This window comes from Quercus lobata, chromosome 2 (genome assembly GCF_001633185.2).
Source record: "Quercus lobata isolate SW786 chromosome 2, ValleyOak3.0 Primary Assembly, whole genome shotgun sequence".
Classification (NCBI taxonomy): Eukaryota; Viridiplantae; Streptophyta; class Magnoliopsida; order Fagales; family Fagaceae; genus Quercus; species Quercus lobata.
This window is the reverse complement of record NC_044905.1, coordinates 30,498,340-30,512,058: the sequence shown is the minus strand read 5'-3', so window position 1 is coordinate 30,512,058 and position 13,719 is coordinate 30,498,340. Positions and strand designations below refer to the sequence as shown.

The 13,719-nt window shown below is 35.6% G+C and overlaps 1 pseudogene; it reads left to right on the top strand.

The window, feature by feature from the left end:
* The first annotated feature begins 444 nt into the window (after positions 1-444).
* Positions 445-3,477, top strand: LOC115962828 (annotated as a pseudogene).
* Positions 3,478-13,719: the final 10,242 nt, after the last annotated feature.

The following is a 13,719-nucleotide window of genomic DNA, read 5'->3' as shown; positions in this document are numbered from 1 at the left end:
TTGCCAACAAATCCTCATAGTGCCATTACTCAATTATCACATTAGTGAACATTAGTGACTCCCATTGATTGTTAATCGCATTTTAGTACAAGAATTTATGTTTTTTATTTTGCAAAAGATATTTTTCTAATGTATTCTATATTAAATCATCTATTTTTCATTATATTTTATTAAAATATTAAAATATTTTTACCAATAATATTTTTTTATATAATTTTATATAACCATCTAATATAAATAAATTTTAAACTTAATTGACACAAATATAATTTTTTATTTTAAATAATTTTAATATCACATAAAATGTCATAATCCTTACTACAATTCTTTTAGGTTGCAATGTCAGGCTGTCTATTAAATTTATATAAATTAACTGCTCACTCTCTGGTAGAAGGTCATGTCAAAAATTATTGTACTAGAATTATTTATTTATTTATTCATTGCTAGAAGGCCTCGTCATCCTGTCAACCCCCACTGCGCAACTTAGCTCGATCTTAGGCCATAAATGGCAACCTGGGCATGATCATACGCTAGTGTTTGATGAGATTCGGCCTGCAGTGTTTCTTAGTAAAGTCCTACACTTCTGTGCGTAGAAATCAAATTTCAACATGGTTCACGTTCTTTCCACCAGTACTATCCGACCCACCAGTAACAATTACTCAACCAGAAGAATCGATTTAACTCCATGGGATCTCCGCTTCCTCACATACGGTCCTATTCAAAGGGTTCTCATCTTTCTGAAACCTACAACTTCACAGGAGCAACAACTTGAAGAAAACAATGTGATTCATCACCTACAATCCTCTCTCTCCCGCACACTGGATGTATTCTATCCCCTTGCTGGGCGTCTTGCCATGATTGAGAACAGTGAAGATAACACCACCTCCTTCTTCATTGACTGCAATAACCATGGAGCCCAGTTCGTCCATGCAGCTGCAGATGGTACTACTATGGCTGATATCCTTGAGCCTATCTATCTTCCCCAGATTGTCGATTCCTTCTTTCTTATGAACGGTGTTCTGAACTGCGAGGGCATTTCCAAGCCTTTGCTGTCAGTGCAAGTAACTGAGCTTGTTGACTGCATCTTCATCGGTTGCACTCTAAACCATGCGGTTTGTGATGGAACCACGTTCTGGCATTTCTTTAATACTTGGTCTGAGATTTCTCGAGGCACTTGCGAGAAATTGCAACCGCATCCCTTATTTGGACGTAGCCATTTTGACGGAATCATCAACTTTCCGGTTCATATACCAAATATCCTTGAAGAAAAGACTCAGAAGTGGGTCCCTCCTCCGCTGAAACAAAGGTATTTTCACTTTACAAAAGAAAAAATTGCTGAACTTAAAGCAAAGGCCAACAATGAAATGGGCACCGATAGGATCTCATCTCTGCAAGCACTCTTGGGTCATTTTTGGAGATCTGTGACTCGCTGTCGGTGTCTGGAGGCTGATGAAGAGGTTAAGTGCACGATTGCTATGGGTACAAGGCAAAGGATGCAGCCTCCATTGCCAAAACAGCACTTCGGGAATGCGGTGGACTCGGAGAGTGTCACAAGCACAGCAGGGGAACTGTTAGAACATGGACTCGGCTGGGCGGCTTGGAGCATAAACAATGCGCTTGCTTCAAAGACGCCACATGACGTGAGAAAGTTCTTAGATGAATGGGTGAAAAATCCTAGGATGGTGAACTTTAGTCGCCCCATAAGTAACACCTTGCTCTTAGGAAGCTCCCCACGGCACAACGTGTATGGTAATGACTTTGGTTGGGGAAAACCCGTGGCATTGCGAAGCGGTACTGGGACTAACTTTGATGGGCGGTTACTTGTGTTTCCTGGTAAGTAGGAGGGTAGCATTGATTTTGAAGCTTGCCTTTTGCCTGAGACTCTAGAGGCTATGGGAGAGGATGCAGAGTGCTGGTGTAAACACAATAATAATGGAAATAATACACAAAGAGAAACTGAATAGTACTTCTGAATATTATTAATATAAAGAAAGGAAATACACAATACTATTTGGACTGAGGCGCGGCACTCGCTCTCTTTAAGGAGATTCAAGCCCTTGGTTGGCTAACTCTTGTAACCGGTGCAGACCTTCTCTGACTTGTCTCCCCCAGGATACAACAGTCCAACAAGTGTTGTATGGCTAGAACAACCTCTGCACAAAGTGTTCAAGCCCAAAGCTCCACCAGAAAGAACACCCTTCCTTGCCAATAATCTCTCTATTTTTTTAGTGTGTATTGTGAATTGCAGTAACTTGGATTGGGTCTGAATGAGTCTATTTATAGGCTCAATGGGCCTTACGAAATTACTACCCAATTTATTCTAATTAATTAGGTCCAATTATTCTGATGTAATGGGTGTTACAAGATTAATTGTTGGATATTAATCTGATGGGCTGGAGTTACACAATTAATGGTGAGATGAGGAGTTTCTGAAGAATGAATAGGCCCAAACGGATAGTCCATTAACAGCCCAACAAGTGTTGTATGGCTAGAACAACCTCTGCACAAAGTGTTCAAGCCCAAAGCTCCACCAGAAAGAACACCCTTCCTTGCCAATAATCTCTCTATTTTTTTAGTGTGTATTGTGAATTGCAGTAACTTGGATTGGGTCTGAATGAGTCTATTTATAGGCTCAATGGGCCTTACGAAATTACTACCCAATTTATTCTAATTAATTAGGTCCAATTATTCTGATGTAATGGGTGTTACAAGATTAATCTGATGGGCTGGAGTTACACAATTAATGGTGAGATGAGGAGTTTCTGAAGAATGAATAGGCCCAAACGGATAGTCCATTAAGTGGGTTAATGGCTCTTCATTGTCCATAATAAAAATGGAGTATTAATTCGGGCCATTTACTCACCAACGGATATGGTAATTATTCTGAATGGACTGTCAAGTAGGAGGATCCAAGGGGCTGATTCATTTCCATTTTTGATACCTCCACTCTTCACCTCCCCCTTGCACACGTATCTAGCCCAATATCTGAGACAATTCATGTTAGCCCATTAATCACCACAATTAAAAAGAATAAAAAAGTCTCTCTCCTTTTCAATGTGGGATTAAACATTTTTCACAACTCTTCATCTTCCATATTCACTCCACATCTTTACATTTATTTTATAACATTTACTCATTTTAATTATTTAATATTAAAATGTTCCAACACAGAGTTTATGGAGGCTGTGGCTACATGAACTTATAATTACTTATGGCCAACTATGGTGGCTTTACTTGGGTTAGTCCAAAAGTTCATTCCAAGAACTGGATGCTTCTCTTAATTTTTGGTCGTCTCACTACCACCGTCAATCTACTTTCTTGGGATCTTTTGCTCAACAGTTTATTGGTTTGTGTTTGCATTTATTTCTTGCAGATTTCTTAACCATCGTGTTTGTCAAACTTATTCAGTTCAATGGATCATTCCCTTGTACTGATGAGAACAAAGAAATTTGTTGTAAACGGCGACTATATGTATAGACTTTCGTAGGTCATGTAGATTCTCTGTTTAGAATAATGAAATGGTGTTTTGGCAACTTGTTCTCAATAAATCTTTCCCTTGATTATCCACCAAGAAAAAGAAAGAAAAGTTGCTTCGTTCATGGATATGCAACTAGTCGCAGTAACTTCTGTCACTTATATGTACAATGCTTTTCGAAACAGCGAACAGATGACAAGAAGATGTGCATCCATAATTTAGCAGAACTTATTTCTTCATTAAACTGTTTTGGGCATGTCAATTTGTTAGAAGCAGTAGCATATCAAAGAAAGAAAGAAACTTTTGGGGGGGGGGGGGTTTGTTGAGGAAATAAAAAATGTGTAAAAATAAAGGAATAGAAAACTTATTTTTTTTTGGTTTATAAAAAGAAAAAGAAAAAAAAAAAGAGGATAAAAATATAGTTTATACCATTACTACATAAAACATAAGAAAATATATATATATATATATATATATATATATATTTTATATAGAAGTATATAAGAAATATATATTTTTTAATATATATGAAAAAATTTGACACATTATAAAAGTGACACAACACAATTTTTTTACTTTATTTTAGCTTCTTTCTCTATCTATATATTTTTATATATAAAAGATATGATTTATTAAATTGGTTAAAATAATATACTAAAAAAGAAAAAAAATACCAGATTAAAAAAAAAAATTGTGATACTGATATATATATTTTTAAAAATACGTAGACATCATGTAGCACAACTGAGGCGCAATAGACAAGCCTGGCATTCAACATGTGAACCCAAGCTTTGTCTTGATTTGTTGCTAGTGACCAGCCAATCTTGGCTAGTAAAGCTCTATTAAAGTCTTCCATTCTTGGCCTCAATCCGCCATACTCTGTTTGGTTTAAAATGCTGCCACTCCAAGATTTTGGAGCTAAGGCGCTGCTGTTACCTAATCCCTTCCCCCCCATGTAAATTTTCTCAAACATGCAATGATTGATTCATAGAAAGGTACAATAGCATGTGAGCTCATGTAAATTTTCTCAAAATGCAATGATATGAAAGTGGGTTTTTGCATATGATTATTTAACACACAATCTCAACTCCCAATAGTATGAATCAAGGAAAACTATATTCATACAAAGCTACCTATATAGGAAGTCAATGAAGCACCATAATGCTTATACAGTTGAGATTCACACCATCGTTATTATCTACAAGGTTTTCAGACCCAGATCGTTCATTGAACCGTGATGACGTTATAATTAATTTAATAATGATTTAAATATAAATAAATATATTAAATTAGTATAAATAAAAATTTTAACTAAAATAAGGATAAATAATTTTTTATATATATACACTTAACAATTTTGTTGGAGCTCTTAAGTAATGACAAATCTCATTTGAGTACACAATAATTTTTATTTTTAATTTGATGAGACCCATAAAATGGTTTAGGAAGAAATTGGTCTGTTTGTCCATGGCCAAGCCTATTTGACAATCCAATCAAAAAAGGTTTTATGTCCAAGCTCATTTGAATAGTCCACCATTTATGAATTTAAAAAGAAAAAAAGAAAAAAGAAGAAGAAGGAATCCTTAGACATGGCAAAACGGGCGGGTCGGGTCGGGTTCGGATCGGGTCAATCGGGTCACGGGTCAAAAACAGGTCATTTTAAGCGGGTTAAAATCAGGTTCGGGTCAATCGGGTTCGGGTTGGGTCGGGTTGACCCGTATTTTTCACATGAAATTTTTTATTTTTTATATTTTTTATAAAGAAAACAATATGTATTTGCCATTTGGATAGTTATGTAACATATTACTTGATGTAAAATGCATTATTTTGAATTCACTACTTATATCAAGAATAAACTCAGTTAAACTTATTAATATTTATTCAATAATTTTAAAATTATACAAATCCTAACATTGCTAGTTAAAACAAAACAACACAAAGATAAGTAAAACAAATATACAAGTTTTATTTTTACACAATATCAACATTCCAAAAAAAAAAAAATTACAAATGACTTATTGGATAACTCATTTGATAAAGAATAAAAACATATAAGAAAGTTACAATTTTAAAAATTAATTTTATAATCTATTATCAATTGTGGTTGACACTCTATTTCAATTTGATATATACATTAAAGTTTGATTGCTTACTTATTTATACCTAGTCTCTTTTATGAAGATCATATCATTGTTAAGCAGCACACACTCTAGGAAATATCATAATTTATTTTGAAAAGCCATTTATTTTGAACATAAATTGTTAAAAAATATATCTAAGCATTCATAATTTATACTAATTTGATACTTTGGCTTTACTATTTTCACACTTGTGAATGCGTCTCACACATATCTACAATTTTAAATCTATTTTTAACTTTACTGTAACCAGATTATCTTAGCATGTACTTTACTATTTGATATCTAAAAATCTTTACTCATTACAGAATGCTTAACCATTTATTTTTCAATTAATTTGCATGCAGTTATGTAAATGTATCAATTGTTTCCTTAAAACTCACAATAAACAATTAAACCAATATTGTCTTAATTTCACTATTTTTTTTACCAACAAAAAAAAGTTTAAAAAAAATGGTTCAAGTTCGGGTCGGGTCGCAGGTCGGGTCGGGTTGACCCGCACAAAACACGGGTTGGGTCACGGGTCAACCCGTTTTTGCTTCGGGTCAAAAAAATCGGGTTCGGATCAGGTATTTTTCGAGTCGGGTCGGGTCGGGTCGGGTCAAAAAATTCTGACCCGTTTTGCCATGTTTAGGAATCCTATAGGATGCCGGCCTATTTTTTTTAGGGGACTGAAACAAGTAGAATCATTTTATTAAAAGAGAAAGTAAAATTATAAGAGGGTCAATGGGCTACAATAAGTTGATCAACTAGCCTGAGCCCATGGACAAGACATACTCCATTAAAATACAACTCAAAAAATCTAACTAGGACGCCCGCCTATTTAAAAATGAGTTAAACACAAAAGTTAAAAGTGGTTGACAGTAAAGCATCGGTGGTTGACAGTAAAGCAAATATTAGTGGCTGAGTTGAAGCAGCAGAAAAAGGAGACTCCATTTACCAAAAAAAAGAAGACTTTAGCGGGGAAAATGTAGATACAGTATCGTCAAAAACACAGAGTGAGAAAGGAGAAAGAGTGCGAGCAAGACAGAGAAGAAGAACAGGAAGATGGGGGTGCAATCTCAAGTTTGATAGCGTCTCACGGTGGTTGAGGTTTCAGCCTTCAACAATGGCGGTAGAGCACTAGCATTGAAAAATGCTAATGCCATATTTAGGTCCTTTTTAGCATTTTATGGTTCAAACTGTGCTGCATCAAAGGATGCTAAATACAGGAATTGTAAAAAATTATCCAATTGTGCTACAGTACAATTCTATCTTTAGAATTGTACTGTAGCACAATTGTAAAAAAAAAAAAAATATTTTAATCAACCCATAATTTCTCTCTCCTCCCATAAATTCTGTAATCTTCTCTCTCTTCATTCTCTCTTTCTCATCTGCTCTCTCCGTTCTCTTCATTCTCTCTTTCTCATCGGCTCATCTGCTCTTCAAGCACCGGTCACCGCTCCGTTCTCTTCATTCTCTCTTTCTCATCGGCTCATCTGCTCTTCAAGCACCGATCACCGCTCATCTGCTCTTTCCTCTTTCAAACCCAAACATCATCCATCTCTTTCTCATCTGCTATTTTTTTTTTTTTTTGGCTATGACCGGGGCTTAAAAGAAGTGGTGGGTATGGCTGAGGTGAGTTGTGGGTCACGGAGATCGGAGTGGGTCATGGCGTGGGTCACGGAGATCGGAGATCGGAGTGGGTTTTTGGCTGTGACCGGTGTTTTTGGTTGTGGTTTTTGGTTGTTTTTGGCATGGGTCAGGTGTTTTTGGTTGTTGTTGTGGTTTTTGTGCTTAAAGGGGTTGTGGGTTGTGGTTGGGTCCGGGGTTTGGGTCTTGGTTGGGTCATGGGTGGGTTGTGGGTCCGGTGGTTGGGTTGTGGGTGACGGCGTGGGTGTGGTGGTTGTGGTTTTTGGCTGTGATCGGTGTTTTGGGGGCTAGTTTTTGGTTGTTTTTGGCTTGGGTCCGGTGTTTTTGGTTGTGGTTTTTTGAATGGGTTTGCTCCGGTGGGTTTCAAATCGGCGGTGTGGTTTCTAATCGGTGGCTTGGGTGGTGGGTGTGGTGGCCGTTGTTGGCTCTGGTTTGATGGATTGTGTGTGTGGCTGTGTGTGACTTTGTTGATGGGTCTGTGTGTGTGGGGTTCTGTGAGATGAACCAATGCTAGAGGTTGAGGGAGGCTGAGGAAAAAAAAAAAAATTGTTGGAAAGCCTAGGAAAGTGGAACTGAAAAAAAATATTGGTTAAAAAGAAATAATAAAAAAAGATTAAAGAATAATATTTTAATAAGAATAGAGTTTTAGGATGTGGGAGGTATTGTAAAATGGGATGGTATAAGTAATAAAGTGGCTTTTTGGGATGGTATAATAGTATAGCATAGCATTTCTCAATGCTAGTGCTCGTACAAAAAATTTTCAGAAAAAAACCTTTAACGGTCTGACCTATAAGAACCAATTTATCTAAACAAACCAAAGTTTCTGAACTATTTTATCACACTATATCCACTTCTCTAACTACCTTGAAATTCCAGTACTTGGGGACTTTTAACCTTTAGAACTTATCAAAAGGGTGGGGGAAAAAAAGAAAAAACAGAGAAGAAAAGATCTATGCCTCAAGACAGAATGCCGCAGGGTGATATTCAAAGTATTTAGAACAGAATATTATATGTGCTGAATTCACTAATTGAACCTATAGTCTCATGATATCAAGTGAAGTAATGATACTTACGTGAAGGATGCCACAAAAGAAAACGTAAAATGGCTGTATTTATTATATTTTTAAAGGTCTATTTTTAGGATGGTACCTCAATCAACCAATTCAAATCATTTGAACCTCAAAACTCATAACATTGAGCAGTATGAATAAAGAATGTGCTTGAGTAAACCAAAATAGAGCTCCAAAGAGCAAATTCATCCAACTGACCAATAAGGTATCTCCCCAATCAATCCACAATGAAATAATTGAACCCCAAATCTCAGAACAAAAAGGAAATCAATCAAAACTTGTCTATGCTAAACCTGCCTCTTGTACCAAATCCCAAACTGCAAATTCATTAAAATTAAGACTGTATTAGGACTATCAAAATCTTCAAGTTGTTATACTTGCCCATTAGTTCCTAGGCCAATCTGCATCATATCAATGACATTCAAGTTTTTAAATCAAGTAATTGTACTATAATAAAAAAAATTTAAAAAAAAAACATAAACTTTTAGATGAATCTACAAGTTGTTCAGTTGGTTTAACTAGCGATAACCTGTACCCACACACACATTAGGTTATTTACAATCTCAATCGGTGATGGGCGATCTTGACCTTTCAGACTTACACAAGCCACTGCTAGGGACCCAACATGTGCCATTGCCTTTCTAAAAATTGAAGGTTGTGTCTTTCGCAGTTAGTTTTTTCCTAAAAAAATAAAAATAAAATTTGATTTACCAAAAATAAATAAATTTTGATTCATTTACCAAAAAAAAAAAACTAAATCAATTTAACTATAACTATTACTCCTAAGCAGCCAATCACTCTACTACACAGAAATATTTGCAAACAAATATAGCTAAGGAAAAGCTTCCTAACATCCAAAAACAATGAAACTTTCCAATATCCTTATGTAGGGAATCACTCCCCTGTCTGGGAGCCTACCTTTTTTCTCTTTGTGATTTCTTTAGACTTTGTAATAAATACCAGGACAAAATTTCCTTATGCCCTTTTCACCTAAATTATATAGCCTTATACCCCCCTTTCCAAAGTAATTAGAGAAATGTCCATATTTTGAAACTCGACTTTCTCAAAATCGAGTTAAGCCCTATAGTGACGTTTTTAAGGATTTATAGTGGCATTTTGTAATTCGAGCTCCATGAAATGAGAGTCACTTACTTAAAACGTCACTATAGGTCCTTAAAAACGTCATTATAGGGCTCCAGAAATTTATTTATTTTTAACTCAATTTTGAGAAAATCGAGTTACAAAAGAGGGGTATTTCCCTATTTAGTTTGGGAAGGGAGGTATAAGGCTATATAATTTGGGTGAAAATGGCATAAGGCCATTTTGTCCATAAATACCACTCTAATTGTCTAACTTGCAGTATCAAAGGAACAGGCAATTTTTAGTAGTCTCGAAACAGTGATTCGGGACTACCTAAGTTTTTTCTTCTATATTAGTAAAGATGAAAATGTATTGATTGTGCTGTCCACGTGTCGGGCTGGGTCGGTTTAAGGCCCAAACCAAATTCGACCCGGTTGGATCGGTTTGTTGAGTTTCGAAGCCGTATTCAATCGAATATTCGGGTCGGATCCGATGTTTCAGGTAATCAGTTGGCTGGGTCAGAGTTGTCAATTTGTCAGGTTTGGGCCTTAGATTGGGCCGAAATTTTGGACATAGTTAAAATTATCATAAATTCATTTTTTTGGGACTTTTTAGCCCAAATTACTTGGTTTGGCAGTTTAATAAACCCTATTGATTTCAGATTTTTTGAATTCCCTATATATTTCATATTGGGCCTCTTTTTACTTAATTTATTTTAAAATGGGCCTTCAAGCTTAGCTTATATTATGAACTACACTAGACCTGTTGGACCTTCAGGACATATCAAACCCAATATAATCTTGCAATTTCTCATAAATTTTCACAAATTTAATTCTGGACAAAATAACACAACACAACACACCCAAAAAGCCTATTTGTTTTATCACTTGTGATCTCCAAAACAATAGAAGCACCTAAGCAGTACATATCAATCCAAATATATAATCTTTCTCTCATTAACTAAAAAAAATAAACACAACAAAATAGACTTAAGATAGCACAACACAACCTACAAAAACCCTAATTTTACCATCTGTGATATGTTAAGCAACATAATAAGCACCTAGGCAGTAAGCTAGTAGCTCAACACCTATTAAACCTGCCAACCACAACAAATAATATTTCCAGCAACAAATAAATCACAACAGATAATAGTATACTGCAATATTCCAATTAATGGATATATATACTTAGTACCATAGAGCTAGTTACTGTAAGTTTTTCGGGCAGTAAACCATAAGGCAGAAGCTTGCTAGTTATATAATGTTCCTAGCAATATAATTAGTTACAATAATGAAATAACATAGGTATTTCCAAAAAATAGCTTTTCCAAAGCATTGAATGACTACTCTATAGTTAATAAGTCTATAACTAATAGAAAAGAAAACCTATGAACTAAGATTTCTTTTCTATAAGCATTGACAGTTAAGTATTGTTAGAACTTAGAAAAGCAATATATCCAAAAAAGCTTCCAAAATAAAAAGCTGCATTCTTTACAAAATAAATGACCGTCCACCTACAATAGACAAAAAAAATATTCAACAAACAATACATTAGTACCAAATACAAGACCAACTAGTAAGTAAGGGGCTAAAGGCAGAATCATACCAAGTTAGTGATTAATCATCAATACTAATTAAGGGTCGTTTGCCTGAGTTGGAACCCTTGCTTGAACTGGTATTTGCTATTGCACTTGCTGTTGGTTATTGGTTTAAAACTAGAAAAGAATAGGAAATAAACACAATAGATTAAATTTTGCTTGAATACATGAGACATTCAATACAATTAATAGATAATAAGTTTCAAAATTTAAACATATTACCTAAGTCAAGTAACTCCTCCAATGTCTCTACATCATCCCTTGACTGGTGATGAAAAATTCGAACTGTGACTTGAAGCCAATTTTGTGAACATACAAGGTTTTGAACCATGAGAGGAGATAGTGAACTTCAAAATGGATCAAAAATACATCCTCCGGTGCTAAATGCTAACTCAGATGCAACAGTGGAAATTGGTACAGCAAGCACATCCTTAGCAACTTTAGACAACACTTGGTACCTACTACAATTGTCCCTCCACCACCCTAATATCTCAAAATTCACATCATTTTTACCATCATAGTTTTTAGCCAAATACTTTTCAAGCTCATTACTACAACCTACAAATTGCTCAACTTGCAAGAAACGTTCATATCACGAGTGAACCATCATAAATGGATCATTAGCATCACTTTCCAATTCTATCCTCTCACTCCCACTTTGTTCTTGCACATTTGGTGAATGAATAGAAAAGTAAAATTATACAACTATACAAAAGATCTTTCACCTTATCAACCATCACTTCTGCCACTGTATTTCCATAAATTTCAGAAAAAGAAAACTTCAAAAACCTCAATTTTTTTCGTGGATCAAGAACCACAGCCACATACAAAAGAGGATTAATTTTCTCCCCTTCCCCCCAATACTTCTCAAATTTAGTTTTCATGTTTGTGGCTGTGTTTTTCAAGAGAGTGTTTTAGGATTTAACTAAATTAAAAATACTTTCCCGAATAACAAAGATCTCACCATAGAAGGCATTTGAAGTAATATACAAAGAGCCGGAGAACTTCTTCGTTGCATTATAAAAAGCCTTAAGAAAGTCACAAATGCCCTACAATTTTGGAAATCACTCATACGAGATCCCAAACCACCACTATCTTCCTTGGTCCTAAAGTATGACAAATAACCATCATCTTTAAAATCCATTCGAAGGAACACCTTCTCAAAAATTTCAGCAGTTTCTAATATAAGGTAGGTTGAGTTTCACCTAGTAGATACATTTAGACAAAAAATACTCTTGGACTCCATACCTAACATCTCCATAAAACTCCTAAAAGTTTGATTTCTATTGGGTGAGGACTTGACATACCTCACAGCTTCACGCACCTTAGCAACAAATGCATCAATCTCTTTTAAACCCTCCTCCACAATGAGATTTAGGATATGGGCACAACACCTCATATGCATGAACTCATTTCCTAAAACAGTTCTATTCCAATCTTTAGTCAACCTTTGCAAAAATTTAATTGTTGTTAAATTTGAGCTAGCATTATCCACTGTTAAAGTGAATATCCCATCAATACCCTACTCATGCAAAAACATCTCAATCTTTCTACCTATAGCCTCCCCCTTGTGGTCTTCAACTTGACAAAAATTAAAATTCTCTTATGCAATTTCCAAGCATCATCAATAAAGTGACATGTTGTTGATATCATATTTTGTCCGTCCTTGATTTACGTGCCAGACCTCGAAAAATCCAAAAATATTATTTTCGCTCCATGGGTCTGCGAGAGCATCCAGAACAACATGGCACAACCTGTTTGGGCATCGGAGCATCCGAAGTGCCTTTTTAAGCTAAAATGACCAAACCTGAAGTTGATCTTGGGTGGGCCCAAACACCCAAATTTTGATTCGGCTATCAGAATGGGTTGAAACCAACACCATTGTGGAGATTATCAAATTATCATTTCAATGATTATTCATGGGTCAAAATTGGAGTTAGAACTGCCAAGATATCACAAAAACCGAGATAACGCATTGATCGATGCACCACAAACTTTCGAGAGCCATAACTTTTGATTCGACCGTTAGATTTTTCAAGTTCCATATCTTTTCAGAAATAGGAAGCCGATATATTTCCAAGGGAGTCAAGATCAACCAAATCATGGGTCTTTTGAGGCTGCTAGTGGCAGCTGCCTCTAAAAACGTGCTTGGGGCTATAAATAGCCCCAAGCACCCTTTACACCAAAAAAAAAAAAGAAAAAAAGAAAAGAAAAGAAAAAGAAGAGATTTGCTAAGTTTTGCTCCCGACCCAACTTCTATATGCGTTTTTTCTCTCTTCCAAACACCAAAAAAACACCCAAAACACACATCAAAGTTTCTTGATTCTTCTCTCTTTACCAAGAACACAAGGTATTGCTTTTGTACCCAATCTTACTTTCCTTGGTTCCACACTTTGGATTTGGGGTTTAGGGGTGTGGATGTAGCTTCTTTAGCTTTCTTTAGCATGCTTCTTGCTTTATGTGTGTTCCTTGCTTAGATCTATGTGCCTATGTGCTTTTTGTCATGTTTTATGCTTAGAAATACATCCTTACATGCTTGTATGTTTAGATCTACATGCTTAGGGTTTTATGCCATGTTTCCTTTGTTTCGTTCCTCTTTTTGCATTGCGTTGATGTTAGGGTTATGTGCTCACATGCTTGATCTTGTGTCTATGGTTATGCTTTGCTTGGATCTATGTGTTTGTGCGCTTTTCGCCATGTTTTATGCTTAGATTCACATCCGTA